This window comes from Nothobranchius furzeri, chromosome 4, assembly GCF_043380555.1.
Source record: "Nothobranchius furzeri strain GRZ-AD chromosome 4, NfurGRZ-RIMD1, whole genome shotgun sequence".
Taxonomy (NCBI): domain Eukaryota; kingdom Metazoa; phylum Chordata; class Actinopteri; order Cyprinodontiformes; family Nothobranchiidae; genus Nothobranchius; species Nothobranchius furzeri.
The window spans coordinates 46,552,053-46,575,041 of NC_091744.1; the positions used below are offsets into that span (position 1 = coordinate 46,552,053).

The window sequence follows — 22,989 nt, forward strand, 5'->3', positions numbered from 1 at the left end:
CACCACAGCCATGGAATACACCTCATGATCACACAACACTATATTGGAGCAGGCGGAGGGAGACTAGGGGGTCTTAGCCACCTCTATTGTTGCTTGGCTTCCTGGGGCTGGAGGCTAGGAGGGAGATCTGGCCGTCTGGTTGGGGTCTGGGGTGGTGGGTTGCTGTGCTCAGCGTTGGGCGGGGGAGCCTGCTCATCAGCACCCCAGCAGAAAGGGTCAAACTCTGGTAACCGGTGATGGTTGTACCCCATGTGCAGCAGTACCGGGACCAGAGTGAATAGGGTGTGTATGGGGAGCATGAGTGGCTGTCCGGCGTGCATTTTTGTAAGTCTTTGGTTGTATGTGCATGTGTGAGCATGAGGGAGGGAGTGTGTGACTGTGTTTGTGTATGACTGTATATGTCAGGTGGGGCCTTTGACTCCTCCCCTCTCCTGGAACTTCTTTTGATGATATAGATCTTCGTCCCCCCTCTCCCTGCCACACCTGGTGTGGGGTGTGGTGCCTTGGTCTGCCTGAGTGTTCGTGGCTCCCGGGTCTGGGGGTTTAAGATTTTGGCATCTGCCTTATAGATCCCGGTGGCTGCCTGGTGGGGTCTGGGTCCCTGGGCTCTGCTGGGTCCCCGGCGGGGGTGGTCACCCCTGGGTCCCGGGTCGCTGAGTTCCCGGGCTCGGCCGGCTAAGGGGTGGGAGGCTGCGGGCGGGCCTGTGGGCTTGCCGCTGATGTCTCCCGGGAATCTGCCGGCTGCTGGTTGTGGCCCCCCGGGGCGATCCTCTGTGCCTCTTGAGGGGGGCGGGGGCCTTTCTGGTTGCAGTCTCCTTGGGGTTCCTGTGTTCTGGGGCAGCGCCTGGATCTCTGGGACTTGGAGCTCCCTCTGTCTCCTGCGCATCTTTGGGGGGTGGATCTGTGGTCCCTCACACTCTCTATTGGACGCTCCTATAGAGAAACCTTACATAAGCAAGCGCGTGTACACACACAGGTGCTCACATGGTGCTCTCAAAAATAAGGGCTTGGGCACGTTCAACACATGTCTTAAGACTATGGTGGGCACTTAATGCACTGTGATTTATTATCGTGTGATTGTTCAATTAAACAATGTTGATTATATATTTTTTCATCAAGTTGACGCAGTGATAGCTTGATCTTGTATTGTTGTTGTGTCCCTTTTTTTGTTCTTTTGCTTTTTTTTTGTCTTTTTCTGCAGGTCTAGAAGCAGACTCTTGTTCACTATTGTTTATTTTTGTGGACCCCCCCCCCCCCCACACACACACACACACACACACACACACTCCTCCTCCTCTCTCCCCACCTTTTCTTTTCCTTTCTCTTTCACCTCTGTCTCTGTGTCTGGTCGGAATTACAAAGCATTCAAAAACAATAACAATAAAGTTTTAAGTATCAGGCGTGACATTAAAAGCAGACGCTTTGATGCTCCACCTGAGAGTAAATCTGTAAGGCTTGTTACCAGCATTCAGACATCAATTCTGCTTGCTTCACAGCCAGACAGGACACGGGAAAAAAAAAAGAATTATTCCAGCAAAGATACGAAAAAGTATTTCAACTTGGATGCAACAAACTGACCCAAATCAAGATGCCACCACCCCCATGTTTTATAGATGAGATGCAGATCCTAGATTGTACTGGAATGTTGTATTTTCCTTCAAGTAAACACATTTCTCAGTTAATCTGAAATGCTTTGGCAGAGTCTCAGATACTTCTGAATCTAAAATAGGCTGGTTGCAGATAAGAAACTGGTTATTGAGCAGGTGGTGGAAATCATTACACTGGATTTGGGTTTTAAATGAAGATTTTGTAAGCTGGTTCTGGTGGACGAGGTCCAGGAAGGTTTGTAGGGTAAACACAGACCAGAGGTCAACAAGGAATGTGCTAATTTTTCATTTATGGTCTGACTATCAGAGTTCAGGAGTTAGAGAAACAGAGAAGAGCCTCTGAGAAGATTTTCACTCCGATAATCCAACACAGAGACCATTATCCAGATATTTTCTTCCTCCAGAGCAATGTACAGTTTCTTTTATTGAGACTTACTTTTTACTTTTACTCAACAGTGTGAAGCATTTATCTGTACTTTCTACTCCACCATACATTTTCTAAAGGGTTTCAATAGTAAAAAAAAAAAAACAAAAAAAAACGTTTTTTTTCTCGATACAAACTTCTAACAAGTCCAGCAGTAAAGTCCCTGCAGCACCCGTCATCTTTTTGGTAGTAAATAGAATTGTTTCAGACCAGAAATTCATCCACTTCATTTTTAGTCTCCACACAAGATGAAACACGCCCAATGAATCACTCAGCTTTGACTCAGAAACGGCAGAAAACAAAATGAATATTCTTTGATTAAAGCTGCATTTGTGCTCCCCCTGCTCCTCTGAGAGTTTGGTCTGGGCGCAGAAGGTCTATTTTAAAACATCTTTATTTGATTTAGCTTCTTTTTGTTTGTAAACTCAGAAAATTTTATTTTACACTTAATTTTGAGGAGGTCTGTCACAACTTGGCAGCATAGTTCTTATGTTCTGCAGCATTACATGAAAGCAAACATGGCGTGTCTAAAGAGCAGATTAAAACTGATTTAAAACATCAACTTTTAGGATTCTTATTGGCCGAGTCTGTAGAGTCAGGCAGAAATTAAACATGGGTTTTGGCCGAAAAACTTTTGCACATGAAAGTTTTCCAAAATTCCTTCATAAAAGATGAATGGATTTTCATTTTCCTGCTTTTGGGATCAAATATTTGGATGTTTTAAAGCCATAACACTGAAATGGCTCATTGTTTGGGTACAAAGACGTACTTTTTGTAACGCATATAACCTAAAGACTTGAAAATGTAGCCAAAACACAGCAGTTAAACGTTTAAAGATGATATTTATTTAAAATGTGGGGGAAGGGAAGAGTAGAAAGTTCTGCTGTTAGGAAAACCGGAGACAGAGCAGCATGTGCTGTGATGACAGGGAGAGGAGGGGACTGTCTTGGTGCCAGCTATGGGAACTCCTCTCCTCAGAATGACACAAATTTATACAGCCCAACAGAAATTCATGAATCCAAAATCCAATGTCTAGGTGAAGTACAGGCAAAGTCACACACAGGCAGGCAGAAGTCAGTAATACTTATCAATCAATCAACTTTATTTATATAGCACTTAATCCTACAATACATGCAACTCAAAGTGCTTAACAAATTAAAAAGGCCCTACATACCCACATTCCCTCCCATCCCCAGAATTTTAAAAACAGTCTGACAATAAAAACCCCTTCACAACACTCCTCCACCGACGCACACACACACACACACACGCACGCACACGCGCACACACACACACACGCACACGCACACACACACATGCCCTCTTCCCCATGGTAAAAAACACGATTGGCTGAGATCAGATGAGCCAGACCAGCTAAGATAAGGATAAGGAAACGCCATCAGGGGAGCCATCCGCCCTGACAGCAGTGGATCCACAGCAGCAGCCGAGGCATCGACACCGGGCGCCCAGGTCAGGGAGGGCAGAGACCCCACCACCACCCAGGCACACATGGAAAGCACCCAGGCCGCCACAGCCGACCACCGCCGCCAGTGGTCGGCTGTGGCGGCCCCTATCAGGGGGTAGAGCAGGAATCGGTAGTCAAAGTTCAGAGCCAAGGTTGGTGTCCAGATGACAGATGGGCGAGAGAATCCGTGAGGGGCAATGCAGGCAGAATCTCTGGACAGAAAACGTGGTAAAAAAAAATCAGACAAGGGATTGGCTGATAAATATCGCTGGGGTCTCTACTGGCACAAGGCCGTCAATCATCAGGCAGGGAGACATCTTTTTCTTCTTCTTTAGTTTAAATGGTGGGTGGCATCCAACTTAAGGTGAATTTTCGCCACCCACTGTGAAGGAGTGTGAGTCAGAATGAGGAAAGAATAAACAAAAAAAAACTATATTCTTTTAACTAAACTACTTTTCCTAAGGAATTCCAACACTGTTATAAATTCTGTTATCCCCATTTAACAAAGTCCTTAAACTCAATTCTCCATATCCTCTAACTTTTATTTTATTTTTTTACATTTTTCTATATACCACATATTTACAACAATAAATAAAATAACATAAAATATTATTGTTTGTTCTCTGTTATTAATTTCCATAATTTTCATCATACCCACCTTTCCCTTTATGTTAAATAAATGCCTTCCCTTTTCTCCCCTACATTTCCTGCCATTCATTCATCATCTGTTTCCTGATCATTGCTTTCACTTCTTTGACACTAGATGGAATTTCTACCCATGTGTTTAGTTTTTTTGCTTGTTTTGCATAAAAATCTGCTATTTCATTTCCCTCAAGCCTCTGTGTGCTGGAACCCACATAAATCGTATTTCTATTTCTAATTTATTCAATCTAAATAAAAATTCAAATACTTCTAAAAGAATATCAGGTCTACTATCAGTTGACAATGACTTAATTGGCATTAGAGCCGAAAGAGAATCTGTACATAATATACACTTTTTTATTCTATTCTGTTCTATCCAAAATAAGCTAAATGAGATTGCTAACAATTCCACCATAAAAACTGATAAACTATTAGACGTTGTGAATTTTATACACTTTTTCTTCCTCTGCACACCCCTGTAGGCTAGTCCAACAATTTAACAAAATCTGCTTAAACTGCAGGGAGAGCCTGAGCTTTGCTTAAGAAGTGGAGTGCACAGGTGCAGCAAGGAGACAATCAGGCAGGGCTCAGGTGAACTGTGTGAAGCTGATCAGTAACAGGAGGATTGGCAGAAAGGAAAAAAAACATGACAGGCATGGCAGAACAATGTGGAATCATTACGCTTTTGAAATGTTAACTATTCTCTTTCCATTCAGCCATGTTTACATATCATCTACTCTAAAAATTAACTTGTGTGAGGCAAAAATAATTGGATCCAAAGAGCTTTATCACTGGGCAGTTCAAATGTGGATAGAAAGCACAAACCCTTCCATTTCATAAAACATGTTTTATCATGTTTATTTCTAAAAAACAGAATAAAAATCAGGAAAAAAACAGACAATTCTCTTGAATTTTGAATGTTTGATGAATTAGGACTGAAAGTGCAGGAAGGCTGTTTTGTCTTGTGCTTTCACACCATCTGAGTGTTCCTGCTGGGATCCCTTCAAATCTAATTCTTTTAGTCGCCCTGTGAAGTGAGAACCCAGTGGAAGTCCCACAGTAGCATTTGATCAAGCTGCTAAGGAGACATTTCTCCTGAGCAGATCAACACATGGCCCCAGAGAGGCCTTCACATGGGAGAACGTCATGTGCTCTCAGAATGACACACATCGCCATCAAAGCATGGCGGCAGTGGTACGCTGTGTGCATTTCTGGATGGCTTCTGTTTATTCTGGGAAATGAGATTAGCTGACATGTAACACGAGGGAAGTTATGCTTGGTTTAACTTGAGAAGTCATTTGAAGACTACACACCTAGTCTTTGGCTGTCAGACTGTTGACATATGTGTTTCAATATGGGTTTGCTTATCCAGGTGTTTTGAGTTGTAGGAGTAGCATACGTATGTATTTTGGGTGCTTTTAAAGCTCAATATACTACACCACACTTTGACCAATAAGATGTGAATTTCTATATAAACATGGAAATCCAGTCTGATTGGTCTTTGAATGTTTAACCAGAAGATAAGAATTCTTTGTTTATTCAGGGATTGTAAGACACTTCGTATTAATTCAGACAGAGTCAAGTTTATAAAAAGAAAGACATTTATTTTCTAAACAATTAAAAGCATGACAACTAGAAAACACTATGTGATGACTGAATCTAAGTGGATGGAATGTGAGGTGTGATGGTGTGTGAATGTGATTCAATTCAAATTCAACTTCAAAGATACTTTATTAATCCCAGAGGGAACTTGGAGTTTCAGTACACACAATTCTGAGATCAGACATACATACAGACACATGACAAGAATTGGTGACTGTGGTCTTTCGCAACCCGAGTCACGCTACCGTAATAGATCAAGAGGGTTTATATGAAGATAGAGTCAGGGGGAGGGAAAAAAAGACACTTCAAAGTTACCCTCCACAGAGAGGGCAGCTTTGCTATGCAAAAAACACCTCAGAAAGATATGCACACAGACTTCAGACATTACACAGCATAAGTGTCCACTAGGTGGGGAGGCAGGGTTGGGACTCTCCTCACTTCAGTGCGTGCAGCCGCATGGAGCAGCACTCATCACTTCCATTTGGACAGGGATGACGCATTTAAATTTTAGACAAGATTTCTGAGACCAACCTGGTCGATTTGATGTGTCATTTGTGTGGGTGCTGGATCCTGCTTGGACAGAAAATGGTTGAACACTCTCAACCAATCAGAGAGCAGCACTGTTTTCCCGCCTTCTCCCCTGGCTGTTGGAGGCCTGCAGCTGTACTCCTGTTAATGAGAGAAGCCTTTAAATCTGTCCTTCAGAAGTGAAATTGGACCTGTCAAACTTCTCATCACCATTCGAAAAGTTCTGCACCGATTTGAAAAATTCAAAATGCGTGGGTGCCAGAAGGCTTTGAAGATCATGTGAGTGGAGTCTTGTGTGCCTATCACAAATGTTCTAGAAGATATGAGGAGAACATCTCAGCTGTCTGTCGGCCACAGGTGCCTTTTTCTAAAGGGGTTAGAATGGAGGAAAGCTGGCACAGTCCACGTTCTGGGGCTTGTAGCACAAATAATGTAATACCAACAGCAAAACTGAAGACAGCACTTTGAAGCTGAAAAAAAAACTACAAAATTTGAGAAAATCTTTAGTGTACTATAAAAAATGTGGTCGATGGAAATTTTTGTTTCAAGATTTCATATATCATGCATTTAACAGAGCTCAGATGTTATTTCAGACCTCTGAAACGTCTCATCGCCATTCAAAAACCACTGCACCTATTGGAAAAATTCAAAAAGCTTGAGTGGCAGAAGGCTTTGATGGTCATCTGTGTGAATTTTTCTGTGCCTACCATGAATTGTATAGAAGTTATGACGAGAACATTTTAGCTGTCTGAAGCCGATGGGAGGAGAAAATCTCTGCTCCTTTAACATGGGTTTCAATGGGACAGAATCAGGGTCTCTCCTCCTTCTGAGGCGTGTAGAAAAAGAACAAAAATCCCTACTTTTTGAGATATAACTTGTTTCGGTACTCCAAATGGTCTGGGTGTTGGAAAGACTTGTTTCCAGGAAATGTGAAGGTCAAAAGTTACAGTGCGGAATTTTCAGTTTAGAGGGGTGAGAGACATTTTTTTAAACTTAAATATTCTCAAACAAACGAACCCTACGACCACAATGTCTGGGGTACATTCATGATTTATAGCTCAAAACGAAGGTATATCCGTTAGCTGCAAGCCAGCGTGCGCCTCATTTCAATCGAACTTACGGTTTTCTCAGGACAATGCCAGAAATGGAGCAAAGGAGGGTCATTGCTCCTATCTCTGCCCATTATAATTTTTGAGATTTTTTCTGAAAATCTCAAGCCGTACCTCAACTTCTACCTGTGATTTTAGAGAAACTGTAATAGATATGTAAAAGATTTTTTAACCAGTAATAGCTGAAAGTCTTGTGAGTTTGTTGAAACTTGAATGAAGTCTCTAGGTTAAAGTTAACCCTTTAAGCGCCAAAGTCGCAGAATTGCGGCAAGCAGCAATGTTGGATTTAATAAGCCACAGCAGCAGAAATGAGCCCTCATGCAGTTACATAGTGGGGTGGCAAACACCTGTAACTTCAATCCAAGCAGCAGTTGTGGGTGTGTTGCTATTCAAACTTTGGAAGTATTTAAAACTTGAACGCCGCCCACCAGTCGCAGAGTCGCGGGGCTTGTCAGAGCAGTCAGATTGAGTGAGAGGGAGCGACTGGTAGAGCAGTGGCGGCTGGCCAGTAGAGGGCGATAGGGCACCTCCCTCCCAGTTTTTCCGTGTTTTTAATTTTTATTTTAAAAAAAATAAATAAATAAAATTAACAATAATCACATATTCTAAGTTAATTGTGTGTTTTGTAATAAAAATAAATCATATATATATATATATATCTATATTGGTCTCTGCCGGTCTCTGCCGAGCGGTGGAGGCTGTGTGCTGTTTTTCAATCGCCCAAACAGGACGAGACCAGCTGTCCAATTGCTGACAAGAATATCAAAGGGTAGGAATGGGAATGTATCCAATCAGCGTCGACGTTGTTTCAGAACGTTTCAGAAGCATGATGGGCGATGGAGCTACCGCCAAAGGTTTTGTTGGTGTTCGGTAGAACTCGGCAGAGTCGTTTTTGGTCGTGACGCAGATGTAACATGGACGCCGCCTGTCAGAAAGGCTTATAGTTATGGCTATAGTTATGGCAGTTCTAGAAGATCCATGTGTAAAGTTACCCCACTCTTATTTTGGTGGTCCAGTTTGTGACATCACTTCCTCTAGATAGTCACTTCCTGTAAAGCCGTTTCTACCATTTTGTCCAAGCTGTTGGTGATGGCAGACAGCCTCGTGTGCGTTCATGACTGACATGTAAGTTTGGTCAACCGTAGCACCTCTATGGATACATAAATAACCTATAAGTTCATTCAGTATCCTTTATATCTGTCTGGACATATTGTTTGGATTATTCAGGGTTCCCACGCGTCCTGGAAAACCTGGAAAACCTCGAAAATGATAGTCCAATTTTCCAGTCATGGAAAACACATGGAAAATGGGGGGAATTGCAAAATGTCCTGGAAATTTTTGAGTTGTCCTGGAAAATAATTTTCCATCCTTGTGGATAAACAATTGGATTAAACATTTTGGGCAATATTGGGCTGTAGCGCTTCTCCTTTAATTTCTGCATCTAGCTGGCACAGCGCCCCACATGACGCTTCCAACCAATCAGATTGCATAATCCCCTTCAGTTCCAGTTCCACTTCTGTTTTTCCAACTGTCTTTTTGGCTAGATTTACAGATTTTTCACCCCTAGATTTATTTCTCTAAAGAAGGGCCAAAAGTAGCGACTCGGTTCGCGAGTATTACGTTATCGCAGTTTATAGAGCGAGAGGTTTTTCTCCTTCTCTCTGTTGAGTGACAAAGGAGCAGCGGAGAGCTTTTGTTTTTTTTCACTCATGCGATGAGACGAGTGAACTTGAGGAGAGCTTCGTGATAGCAACGGAAAGCAGGTAGTCTACCGGACCCGCGCTCCACTCAGTAATTCATACTTGTTCTATCGTCCAACAGCAGAAACAAAAATATGTGAATGATAAAAATGTCATGAATTTGATTCTATCAAAATACTAAGTATGTGCTCAGAGGACAGAGCCTCAGCTGTTCATACTGTTTTTAGCTAGCTACACAGACCGCAGCCAGGTGGCAGTGAGAACTGGACTGGCATGGTCATTGAACAAAGTTGTTAACGTAATTAAATTGAATTCAACACGGCTAAATTAATAACTAGAATGATTTTAAGTGGTAACTATATATTTATCATAGTAATGTTACGTACAGTCCAGACTAAAATGGTAGCGAACAACTACAAGTACTTATCTCTGAGGTAGAAAAAAATATTTTTCAGGTTCAATATGTCTGTGGTGTTAGCAGGAGATATTAGCCTAGTCATCTATCCTGAATCTTGTTTCTGGATGACTGGACTAACCTAAAATGACCATTACTGGAACAACAAAATGCAGTTTAACATCCAACTATGTGGAATAAGCAGTAAAGTGTAATGTGGTGTGTACAGTAAGTATAATACATAGAATATGAAAGATATGAAAGAGCTAAGGTTTGAAAAGTAGGCCTAATTTATTGTATAAACAGTAACAATCTTTCAAAATATGTCTTTGTGTCCTTTATAGGCAGGAGTGAGTGATGTCAGGAAGACGGTGCCAATTCAAAACTTTTCAAAACTAGCTTTTTGCTAGCCCCAAGACTCTCTGCCTGTGTGTTGGGGTTTACCCCAGTGGACGAGAGGGTAGCTTCCCTGTGCCTTCGGGTCGGGGAACGGGTCCTGACTGTAGTTTGCGCTTATGGGCTAAATACCAGTTCAGAGTACCCACCCTTTTTGAAATCCCTGGGACGAGTGCTAGATAGTGCTCCATCAGGGGACTCCATTGTCCTGCTTGGGGACTTCAATGCTCACCTGGGCAATGACAGCATGACCTGGAGGGGTGTGATTGGGAGGGACGGCCCGCCTGATCTGAACTCAAGTGGTGTTTCATTATTGGACTTCTGTGCAAGCCGCAGTTTGGCCATAACGAACACCATGTTCGAACATAAGGATGCCCATCGGTACACTTGGTACCAGGGCAGCCTAGGTCGCAAGTCGATGATAGACTTTGTAGTCGTATCATCTGACCTGCGGCCGAATGTTTTGGATACCCGAGTGAAGAGAGGAGCGGAGCTGTCAACTGATCACCACCTGGTGGTGAGTTGGATCAGATGGCAGGGGAAGATGCTGCGTAGACCTGGCAGACCCAAACGCATAGTGAGGGTCTGCTGGGAACGCCTGGCAGAAGACCCTGTCAAGACGGTCTTCAACTCCCACCTCCGGCAGAGCTTTGACCGTGTCCCGAGAGCAGTGGGGGACATTGACTCCGAGCGGGCCTTCTTCCACTCTGCAATTGTTGAGGCGGCTGTTGCTAGCTGTGGTCGCAAGGTGGCCGGTGCCAGTTGTGGTGGTAACCCCCGTACCCGCTGGTGGACACCAGAGGTTCGGGGAGCCGTCAGGCTGAAGAAGGAGGCCTACAAGGCGTGGCTGGTCTGTGGGTCTCCGGAGGCAGCAGATAGGTACCGGATATCCAAGCGGGGTGCAGCAGTGGCAGTTGCCAAGGCAAAATCTCGGGCGTGGGAGGAGTTTGGTCAGGCCATGGAGAAAGACTATCGATCGGCTCCAAAGAGGTTCTGGCAAACTGTCCGACGCCTCAGGAGAGAAAGACAGCAACTCGCTCACACTGTTTACAGTGGGGATGGGGAGCTGCTGACATCAACTGGGGCTATGGTCGGACGGTGGAAGGAATACTTTGAGGAGCTCCTCAATCCCACCTACGCGCATTCCGAGGAGGAACCAGAGCCAGGAGACATGGGGATGGACTGTCCAATCTTGGGGGCAGAAGTTGCTGAGGTAGTCAAACAACTACACAGCGGCAGAGCCCCAGGGGTGGATGAGATTCATCCTGGGTATCTCAAGGCTATGGATGTTGTAGGACTGTCATGGTTGACATGTCTCTGCAACATTGCGTGGTCATCGGGGGCAGTTCCTGTGGAGTGGCAGACTGGGGTGGTGGCCCCCATCTTTTAGAAGGGTGACCAGAGGGTGTGTTCCAACTATAGGGGGATCACACTCCTCAGCCTCCCTGGAAAAGTACTGGAGAGGAGGGTCCGATCGATAGTCGAATCTCAGATTGAGGAGGAGCAATGTGGTTTTCGTCCTGGCCGTGGAACTGTGGACCAGCTCTATACCCTTGCAAGGGTGATGGAGGGGCATGGGAGTTTGCCCAACCAATCCACATGTGTTTTGTGGATTTGGAGAAGGTTTATGACTGTGTCCCCAGGAGCACTCTGTGGGGGACGCTCCAGGAGTATGAGGTGGGTGGCTTTCTGTTAAGGACCATTCAGTCCCTTTACCAGAGGAGCGTGAGTTTGGTCCGCATAGCCGGTAGTAAGTTGGACCTGTTCCCGATGAGGGTTGGACTCCGCCAGGGCTGCCCTTTGTCACTGGTTCTGTTCATTACCTTTATGGACAGAATTTCTAGGCGCAGCCGTGGTGTGGAGTGTGTCGAGTTTGATGGCAGGAGAATCTTGTCTTTGCTTTTTGTGGATGATGTGGTCCTCCTAGCTTCATCCAGCTCTGACCTTCAGCTCTTGCTGGGTAGGTTCGCGGCTGAGTGTGAAGCGGCTGGGATGAGGATCAGCACCTCCAAATCTGAGACCATGGTTCCCGACCGGCAAAGGGTGGCTTGCCAACTCCGGGTCGGGAGAGAGGTCCTACCTCAAGTGGAGGAGTTTAAGTATTTCAGGGTTTTGTTCACGAGTGAGGGTAGGAGGGATCGGGAGATCGACAGGCAGGTTGGTTCGGCGTCTGCAGTGCTGCGGACGTTGAGCCGATCTGTCGTGGTGAAGAGGGAGCTGAGCCAGAAAGCCAGGCTCTCGATTTACTGGTCAATCTACGTCCCAATCCTCACCTATGGTCATGAGCTTTGGGTAATGACCGAAAGAACGAGATTGCGGATACAAGCGACCGAAATGAGTTTCCTCCATAGGGTGGCCGGGCTCAGCCTTAGAGATAGGGTGAGGAGCTCGGACATTCGGGAGGGACTCTGAGTAGAACCGCTGCTCCTCCAGATCGAAAGGAGTCAGTTGAGGTGGTTTGGGCATCTGGTCAGGATGCCCCCTGGACGCCTCCCTGGGGAGGTGTTTCGGGCATGTCCTGCCGGCAGGAGGCCCCCGGGTCGACCCAGGACACGTTGGAGAGGTTGCATCTCCAATCTGGTCCGGGAACGCCTTGGGGTCCTGGTGGAGGTGGCTGGGGAGAGGACGGTCTGGAGCTCCCTAGTTGGGATGCTGCCCCCGCCACCCAGACCCAGATAAGCGGAGGAAGACGACGACGATTTCATTCAGCACAGTGGATTAACCTGGTTCAGTTGCTGAGCAGAACAAAAACAGGACATGGAGATGACTTAATGATGCCACAATGTCACACCTCTGGTATGAACTAAAGTAGAGAATAACTTCTGTTTTAGTTGTGTTGCATTGTAAGTAGAGGAAAGCAGGTGGGCTTGTGAAAGACAAAAATCTTTCCACAACTATATTGTCAAAATAACGGTGTGGGTAGGTACAATATCATATCTGTTTCTAAATATATCGGGATATCGGCAAACCGCAGTTATGATAACTTGACTTGTACACTGAAAAAGTCTTGAAAATGTCCTGGAAAAGTCCTGGAAAATTATTTCAAGAAAAGAGTGTGAACCCTCATTATTTAGAGGGAGTTCCTATAGTTTAATTGGTATCAGTTGCTATTCTCGCTTGTAGTCTGCATTTCATTTCTCTTAATTTGTGTTGTGTGCTAAATACTGGTTTGTGTATCCATCCATGACGTCAGTTCAGTTGAGGTGTGGTATAATGCTAGCAGTGGCGGCTGGCCAGTAGAGGGCGATAGGGCGCCGCCCTCCCAGTTTTTCCGTGTTTTTAATTTTTATTTAAAAAAAAAATAAAATTAACAATAATCACATATTCTAAGTTAATTGTGTGTTTTGTAACAATAATAAATCATATATATATATCTATATTGGTCTCTGCTGGTCTCTGCCGATCTCTGCCGGTCTCTGCCTGAGCGGTGGAGGCTGTGTGCTGTTTTTCAATCGCCCAAACAGGACGAGACCAGCTGTCCAATTGCTGACAAGAATATCAAAGGGTAGGAATGGGAATGTATCCAATCAGCGTCGACGTTGTTTCAGAACGTTTCAGAAGCATGATGGGCAATGGAGCTACCGCCAAAGGTTTCGTTGGTATTCGGTAGAACTCGGCAGAGTCGTTTTTGGTCGTGACGCAGATGTAACATGGACGCCGCCCGTGACTACAACCAACATGGATACCGGATCTCAGCAGCCACTGAATTCAGTTCGGTCTCTTCTCCAGTATCCGTTCGAGAGAAGAACTATGGTGGAAAAACTGAATGTCAAAGAGCTTGGACCAGATCAGCCCGACGTAAAGATAAGCCAGCAGGAGAAGGAGAGAGGTAAACTGTACACACTAGGCTTCTCCTGAAATTGGTACACCAGGAAGGCTTGGCTAGCTGGATGCAATCATGCTAATGCGTTATTTTGCTTTCCGTGTTTGTTATTCAAAACGGCTGGGACAGATAAGGCATGGATGAGTCAGGAGTTACAGACATGAAACATTTTTCTGAGAAGGTGAAGAAACACGAGTCATCCCGGGCACACATGGACAACAACACGGTGAAGCTAGCCATGCTAGGCAGCAGAGCTAACGTTGCCATGGAGGGAACAACAGCAGCTGGGTGCAGAGGTAAGCTGTACATTACATTTCTGTGAACAAGACAATCAGAATCAGAAATCCTTGGTTGTCCCACAAACCAGGACATTTGTTTAATAACATGTTTAATGTGCAATAACTGTAAAAACTAATTTCAACACACATACTTATTATACATATTTAATCACGTAAATGTGTATTTCATGTAAATTTGTACATACATCAATCTGATTCCATTTTACTTGTTACACTTCTGCTGCAGCAAACAAATTTCCCAGCTTTTGGGACAATTAAACATTTCTGATTCTCAATCAGATGTTTTTACCTCAAATGCAAAAACATCTGATTGAGAATCAGAAATGTTTTATTGTCCCAAAAACTGGGAAATAAGACATTTGTAAGAGGATACTGATGACATTATTTCCTATGAAAGTGTTTCCTATGTACTTATCTGTTGTTTTTTTATTTATCTACTTTAAAGAGGATTAAGACTTTCCTTGAGGAACACCATGACACAGGGTGGGCTGAATGCTCTTGCCATGCTCTCCATGGAAAAAAAGCTTGTCACAAACATTCCTGACTTCAATAAAAAGCTCATCGAGAGCTTTGCCACTCAGAAGGACAGAAGGGCAAAATTTCTGTACAAATGAGGTATCACACACACACAAATGCATCCTCTTGATCTTTGTATAAAGTTGACCTTGGCACAACACTCCAGAAATATTTAACAGTGTAAATTTCTGGCATTTTGTCTAAGTAGTGTTTACTACCATTATTGTAACAGTGACCTGCTCATAATTTTTCATGTTCACTCAAATGTTGAAATTAAACAAAATGTTTTTGTTACTTGCCTCTTGCATTGCCTATTTACCATTTATGGTCGTGTTATTTTATGTGCAATTTAATGCAGTATTTTTCAACCTTGGTCTGCAAGGCAGCGTGCCAATAGTCAGACACACCTGGATTAATCAGTTTGTCCAATGATGTAAGACAGGAAATAAAAGAGCTGTGCTTAATTCAGGAAATAGTGAAGTTGTGCACAAAGCTCAGAAACCACAAGTTTGTTTAAAAATAAAAAATAGCACAGCCCCACCAAAAATATTTTTCACCAGCCGCCACTGAATGCTAGGCTAATTGACAGCATGGTTTAGTAGTGTGGTACTTGCAACTGCAGTACCTTGGTTTGACCACCAGAGGTCCCTGGAGACCATATAATTTGTCAGTGCCTCTGAGGCTGGAAGTCATAATATTTACTCTGTGTAACCCTTGAATGTGCATCATTTGGGAATATATTTGTTTTTGCATAGTCTTTAACGTTTGCATATTTATTTCACCATTTGTACAGTCCTTTTACATCATTCTTTGTATTTATTTAAACAGACCACACAGAACCACAGAAATGTACAGATGTCCATACTTCAACTGTCATTAAATACGTAAAACTGTCTCTCCGTGCCCTGCTATCTGACCGGAGCCCTTATCTTGAAGATACTGTCAGATCAGCAAATAACTTCCAGAGTTCCCACTCTATCACATGGTCCTTCGAGCCGGATCCACAGTCATCTAGAGATATTATGGAGGAGCTAGGACAACCATCTGCAGACCCAGCAGTGCGTTCTAGATCCCAGCGGGAGAGACGACTACCAACGTATTTGGAGGACTATGAAGTTGGATATCAACCTCAACTTCTCCATCATCCAGCAGCCCAAGCTCCAGCTGGGCATGAAGCTCATCCTCCAGATCAACTTGCAATGATGACAGCTGCTATCACTGGAGCCATACCTAGCCTACCTAGTAGGAGAGCATCATCAGATCGAAGCCAATCTGTCTCTCAGCGCAGTAAAGCTAAGACCCAGGGCAGCGCCAGCTCGTCAACAAGGAGGTCAATCATCGATGGGTTATCTGATATACAGACAGCCATGTTGGAGGAGAGAATAAAGCGCATGGAGTTGGCAGAGGTGCAAAGACAGATAACGGAGGAAAGTCTGATGGATGAACAGTACCGGCATCTGGACCAGCAAGCTCGGGAAGCCCTCAGAAGAAGAGAGGAACTCCTAAGAGAACAAGAAATACAGAGGCGTAAGCTTGATGAAGAGGCAGAAATGGCATTAAAGGCAAAAGAGGCTATTACCAGACAGCTAATGCTGCAGCGTAAACTAAAGGAAAAGGAAATAGAGTTAGAGAAAGCGACTCTCATTACATCCCTCCTAAAGGAGGAAATGAGTAGCTCTGTTGCCTCAAGACCGCAAAGTGGAGATGAATCCAACAAAGGGTCCCCAGCTGACGTCATGGGAGTACCACCACCCTCACAAGGTGCACATGGACCTGCACACTCTGCTCCTACAGTTATTGGCCCTCCACCAGCCTTTACAGCAGCAGTGACTAATCCTCCTGTCTCAACAAGCCAATTAACAACTAGAGCTTCGCCTATCCTTCAACCGCAACCTCCTGCCATGGTGAACCTGCCGACCCAGCCACAATTCACATACTCAACGACAGCTCCTCCTCCAGGCTCAATCGCTGCACCTAGTACAGACCTAATGGAGCTATTAATAGCTACTTCATATGGACTTCCTAAGCCTGCTTTACCCTACTTCACATCTGGAAGAGAGGCAGACTTTGCACTGCTCAAAATGGCTCTAGATAACCTGCTAAGCTCACATGCTCACCTCACCGAACCATTTAAATATCAAGTGTTGTTGCAGCATTTCAAGCTGCCTAGTGCTCACAAGCTAGCACAAGCCTTTATGTATGACCCGAAACCATACACATCGGCCCTACAGGCACTTCAAGATAAATACGGGCAACCCCGCCAGCTTGTGCAAAGTGAGCTAGGAGCCATCCTAAACTTACCTCCAGTTAGGTTTGGTGATCCAGATGGATTTGACAATTTTGCCCTCTCAGTACAAGCTTTAGTAGGCATGCTCCGATCGCTAGAGGGTGAAAATGGCTACGAACTCAAATGTGGCTCTCATGTTGATAGGCTACTTAACAAATTGCCCACTAACTACAGAGACAGCTTTGTTGAGTATAGCTTGAACCGTGGCATTCTGACAACTGGGACTGATAAGACTTATACCCTGTCAAATTTCTCCACATGGCTCCAGTTGAAATCACAAGCCAAGCGAATCGCCGCTAGAGCAGCGTACATGTGTCAAGATCAACCAAAGCTGAGGAATCAGAAGAAACCTCAGGGTCCTTCATCCAATGTGTACTACAACACAGAGAACCAGGCTAAAGCCACACCTCCAGATCCAGCTGGCCATATAAGATCACCTAAGCCTAAATCAGGTCCTAAACCTTACTGCACTTATTGTGACTACAGAGGACATTACCTGAGCCTGTGTCCTAAATTCAATGCTCTTTCAGCAGCTGAAATTGCCACATGGATCAAACACAGAAGCTGCTGGCGCTGCGGCAGGAATCATGCACCTGAGGTTTGCACTCTAAAGAAGCCCTGTGAATTATGTAAGCAACAACATCTTACTGTGCTCCATGATGTGTGCCCTCAAGAACCGAAGAAGGTGTTAATGGTCAACGCTGCTTCCAAGACAGTGTACATCGACCGTCCAAACCGCCCAAATAAAGTCATGCTCAAGTTGGTCAAAGTATGTCTACACAATGCTGAGTATTCCCTGGAAGGCTTTACTATCCTCGATGACGGGTCCGAGAGGACTCTTATCCTCCCATCAGCAGTGCGACGCCTCCATCTGACTAAAAAAGCCTGAAAACCTTCCCCTGCGCACTGTCCGCCATGAGGTGATTCACCTTCAGGGAGCAACAGTTTCATTTGAAATATCTCCAGTTCACACTCCCAAAGTAAAGTACAGCATTCACCATGCCTTCACTGCTGATGAACTAAGTCTTTCAGAACACAGCTACCCTGTAAAGTCACTCAAGTGAAAGTACTCCCATCTGGGAGGACTTCCACTTCCACTTTTGGACAGAGTGCAGCCTTTACTTCTTATTGGGTCTGATTTCCCTCATCTACTCATCCCTAAGCAACCAGTAATAGCTGGCCCACCTGGGAGCCCCCTAGCGGTGTGCACTCCTCTTGGTTGGACCTTACAAGGCCCAGCCAACTTCAGTCCTGTTTCTGCTGACCACCCGCACTGCTACTTCACCATGTCTCCCAACTCAGAGCTCCAGCGCCATGTAGAACGTCTGTGGGAAGTTGACACCTCGCCTTATGTGAACATAAAGACTGCCACACGTTCTAAAGAGGATCAACAGGCTGTAGACCTGTTAGAGCAACGCACCACTAAAGTGGAAGTGGATGGAGTGACTAGATATGCTACTCCACTTCTCAGGCGCAAGGATAGTCCCCTCCTCTGGGCATCAAAGAACACATTGCTCCCACAGCTACGTAGTACTGAACGCCGTCTGGCTAAAGATCCAGCTCTGGCAGATACCTACTGTCAAGAAATCCATAAACTTGAACAGTTAGGTTATGCCAAACCTCTTCCTTCAGCTACAGTAGACAGCTCCCAGGAGTCTTGGTATCTGCCTCACCATGTTGTCCACCATAATGGAAAGGCAAGAAAGGTCTACAAGGTGAAGGCCACGCAGTATGACCCACTGGGCTATCTTATCCCATTCACCACTCAAGCCAAGATCCTCATCCAAGACCTGTGGAAAGTGGGAGTTGACTGGGATGAGCAGATTCAACCCAAGGCTCTACTGGAAATATGGACACAATGGGAGAGCGAGCTGGTCTACCTCCCACAAGTGGAAATCCCAAGATGCTATGTTCCAGCAACCTTGGCCCCTGAAGTGCCTAACAGACAAGCGCAAATCTTCTGCGATGCCTCCGAAAGAGCCTACGGAGCAATTACACTATGGACCGACTCAAGTACAGTGTTGACATGGCTGAAATCAGACTCAAGTCGATACAAGGTTTTTGTTGGAACGAGGGTCGCTGAAATTCAAGAACTTACCGAAGGGTCAACTTGGCGGTATGTCAGCACCTCTGATAATCCAGCAGATGACCTTACCCGCGGGAAGACACCCCATGAGCTCAGTCAGCCCAACTGGTGGAGTCAGGGTCCACAATTTCTTCACCAGCCTATTGACACCTGGCCAGAGCTACAAATGGAAGTAGCTCAGGAAGAAGATGAGGATGCGCTACGCAAGACAGTGTTTTGTGCAGCAGCTACCTGTCCTTCTCATGAAGTGGATGTTACTAACATCGACAACTGGGATGACCTTGTTAGAGCCACTGATATGAGCCTTCACGGGGCAGCCAAAGACCTGGCGAGCCCCACCATGACAGCTGCAGATGTACAAGAAGCTGAACTACATCTCCTACGACAATCCCAAAGTGAGACCTTCCAGGAAGAGGTGAAACTCCTTGCCGTGGGGAATCCCATCTCCAAACAAAGCCGCCTACTCATGCTTGCTCCTGAGTATGATATAGCTGTCGGGCTGATAAGAGTGGGAGGCAGGCTGCGAAGAGCAGATCTGGATCTAGATACCATGCATCCAATTATCCTTGACCCAAAACATCATGTTACCAGGCTCCTCATCAAGAAATATGACAACAGCTCCTGCATCCGGTCCCCGAGCGTGTATTAGCTGAAATTCGGAGAAGATACTGGATCCTACGTGGAAGAGAATCTATCAAACGGCATCAGTACAGCTGTGTGGAATGTCAAAAATGGCGTGCTAGTCCTGTAGTCCCACAAATGGCAGATCTTCCCCCAGCAAGACTCCGTCTATACAAGCCACCTTTCTGGTCTACCGGAGTGGACTGCTTCAGCCCTTACAATATCAAGGTGGGTCGACGCATGGAGAAGCGATGGGGGATCATCTTTAAATGCACGACAATGAGTTGTGTGCACCTCGACCTGCTGGAGAGCATTGACACTGATGCTTTTCTTATGGGATTACGTCGCTTCATCGTTCGCCATGGCAAACCCTTTGAAATCCTAGCTGACAGAGGGACCAATTTCCGAGGTGGAGGGGCTGAACTACAGACCAGCTTCCAAACTTTAGAGGATTGTCAAGGCATGTCCAGGCTCAGACGGTCGAGTCAGGGCTGCTGAAGTGAGGATAAAGAGACAGACTTATCTTCGACCAGTTGTGCGCCTGGTGCGACTGCCAGCTTGGGAAGATGAAGATGACTCTGGCTAAACACCCGATAAGACTTTCCTCTAGTTTTTGAATTTTTAACTAAATTCGGGGGCGGCTTTGTCTGAAAGGCTTATAGTTATGGCTATAGTTATGGCAGTTCTAGAAGATCCATGTGTAAAGTTACCCCACTCTTATTTTGGTGGTACAGTTTGTGACATCACTTCCTCTAGATAGTCACTTCCTGTAAAGCCGTTTCTACCATTTTGTCCAAGCTGTTGGTGATGGCAGACAGCCTCGTGTGCTTTCATGACTGACATGTAAGTTTGGTCAACCGTAGCACCTCTATGGATACATAAATAACCTATAAGTTCATTCAGTATTCTTTATATCTGTCTGGACATATTGTTTGGATTATTTAGAGGGAGTTCCTATAGTTTAATTGGTATCAGTTGCTATTCTCGCTTGTAGTCTGCATTTCATTTCTCTTAATTTGTGTTGTGTGCTAAATACTGGTTTGTGTATCCATCCATGACGTCAGTTCAGTTGAGGTGTGGTATAATGCTAGGCTAATTGGCAGCATGGTTTAGTAGTGTGGTACTTGCAACTGCAGTACCTTGGTTTGAACACCAGAGGTCCCTGAAGACCATATAATTTGTCAGTGCCTCTGAGGCTGGAAGTCACAATATTTACTCTGTGTAACCCTTGAATGTGCATCATTTGGGAATATATTTGTTTTTGCATAGTCTTTAACGTTTGCACATTTATTTCACCATTTGTACAGTCCTTTTACATCATTCTTTGTATTTATTTAAACAGACCACACGGAACCACAGAAATGTACAGATGTCCATACTTCAACTGTCATTAAATACGTAAAACTGTCTCTCCGTGCCCTGCTCTCTGACCGGAGCCCTTATCTTGAAGATACTGTCAGATCAGCAAATAACTTCCAGAGTTCCCACTCTATCACACCGCCAGTGACTACAACCAGCATGGATACCGGATCTCAGCAGCCACTGAATTCAGTTCGGTCACTTCTCCAGTATCCGTTCGAGATGAGAACTATGGTGGAAAAACTGAATGTCAAAGAGCTTGGACCAGATCAGCCCGACGTAAAGATAAGCCAGCAGGAGAAGGAGAGAGGTAAACTGTACACACTAGGCTTCTCCCAAAATTGGTACACCAGGAAGGCTTGGCTAGCTGGATGCAATCACGCTAATGCGTTATTTTGCTTTCCGTGTTTGTTATTCAAAACGGCTGGGACAGATAAGGCATGGAGGAGTTACGGACATGAAACATTTTTCTGAGAAGGTGAAGAAACACGAGTCATCCCGGGCACACATGGACAACAACACAGTGAAGCTAGCCATGCTAGGCAGCAGAGCTAACGTTGCCATGCAGGGAACAACAGCAGCTGTGCAGAGGTAAGCTGTACATTACATTTCTGTGAACAAGACAATCAGAATCAGAAATACTTGGTTGTCCCACAAACCGGGACATTTGTTTAATAACATGTTTAAAGTGCAATAACTGTAAAAACTAATTTCAACACATACTTATTATACATATTTAATCACGTAAATGTGTATTTCATGTAAATTTGTACATACATCAATCTGATTCCATTTTACTTGTTACACTTCTGCTGCAGCAAACAAATTTCCCAGCTTTTGGGACAATTAAACATTTCTGATTCTCAATTAGATGTTTTTACCTCAAATGTAAAAACATCTGATTGAGAATCAGAAATGTTTTATTGTCCCAAAAACTGGGAAATATGACATTTGTAAGAGGATACTGATGACATTATTTCCTATGAAAGTGTTTCCTATGTACTTATCTGTTGTTTTTTATTTATCATATGACAGGTTTTTCACACCATCCTGAGCCATGCAAAAGAAGATTCTTGTCACCACACCCATGACCACAGCCGAATCAGAAAGGTGCTTTTCTACTTTAAAGAGGATTAAGACTTTCCTTGAGGAACACCATGACACAGGATGGGCTGAATGCTCTTGCCATGCTCTCCATGGGAAAAAAAAGCTTGTCACAAACATTCCTGACTTCAATAAAAAGCTAATCGAGAGCTTTGCCACTCAGAAGGACAGAAGGGCAAAATTTCTGTACAAATGAGGTATCACACACACACAAATGCATCCACTTGATCTTTGTATAAAGTTGACCTTGGCACAACACTCCAGAAATATTTAACAGTGTAAATTTCTGGCATTTTGTCTAAGTGGTGTTTACTACCATTACTGTAACAGTGACCTGCTCATAATTTTTGGTGTTCACTCAAATGTTGAAATTAAACAAAATGTTTTTATTACTTGCCTCTTGCATTGCCTATTTACCATTTATGGTCGTGTTATTTTATGTGCAATTTAATGCAGTATTTTTCAACCTTGGTCTGCAAGGCAGCGTGCCAATAGTCAGACACACCTGGATTAATCAGTTTGTCCAATGATGTAAGACAGGAAATAAAAGAGCTGTACTTAATTCAGGAAATAGTGAAGTTGTGCACAAAGCTCAGAAAGCACAAGTTTGTTTAAAAATAAAAAATAGCACAGCCCCACCAAAAATATTTTTCACCAGCCACCACTGTGGTAGAGGAAAAAAAACACAATGCCAAGAGGAACGTTCAGTGCTGACGAAGCTCTTCGTGTAGTACTGGCAGATTCGGACTCGGAGGAAGAATATTTCCTTTCTGAGGATGATCTGCGGTCTTCTAGCGAGACGGAAAGCGTGGCTTCAGCACGCAGCAACAGGGAGTCTGACGACGCGGTTACACAAGCAGCCCATCCAGCCCTTACCTTGTCCGATGTTTCGCGTCACCGTGTCCGTGGTCTGGGAAAGAGACGTTGCGGGGGGGTACCAGGTCTGATCCTTTGCTCCACCGTGCCGGGGGTGGGGGGGTGGGGGTGGGGGGATGGGTACGTGGTGGCGGTGGTCGGGCCAGTGAAA

General features: G+C 44.7%; 1 long non-coding RNA gene across 1 annotated transcript; it reads left to right on the forward strand.

Annotated features, from left to right (window-relative positions):
• The first annotated feature begins 20,290 nt into the window (after positions 1 to 20,290).
• Positions 20,291 to 22,351, forward strand: LOC129160606 (uncharacterized). Its single transcript, XR_011520292.1, has 4 exons — positions 20,291 to 20,342; positions 20,842 to 21,168; positions 21,292 to 21,449; positions 21,894 to 22,351. It is a non-coding gene; the product is annotated as an uncharacterized lncRNA (long non-coding RNA).
• The last annotated feature ends 638 nt before the right edge of the window (positions 22,352 to 22,989 follow it).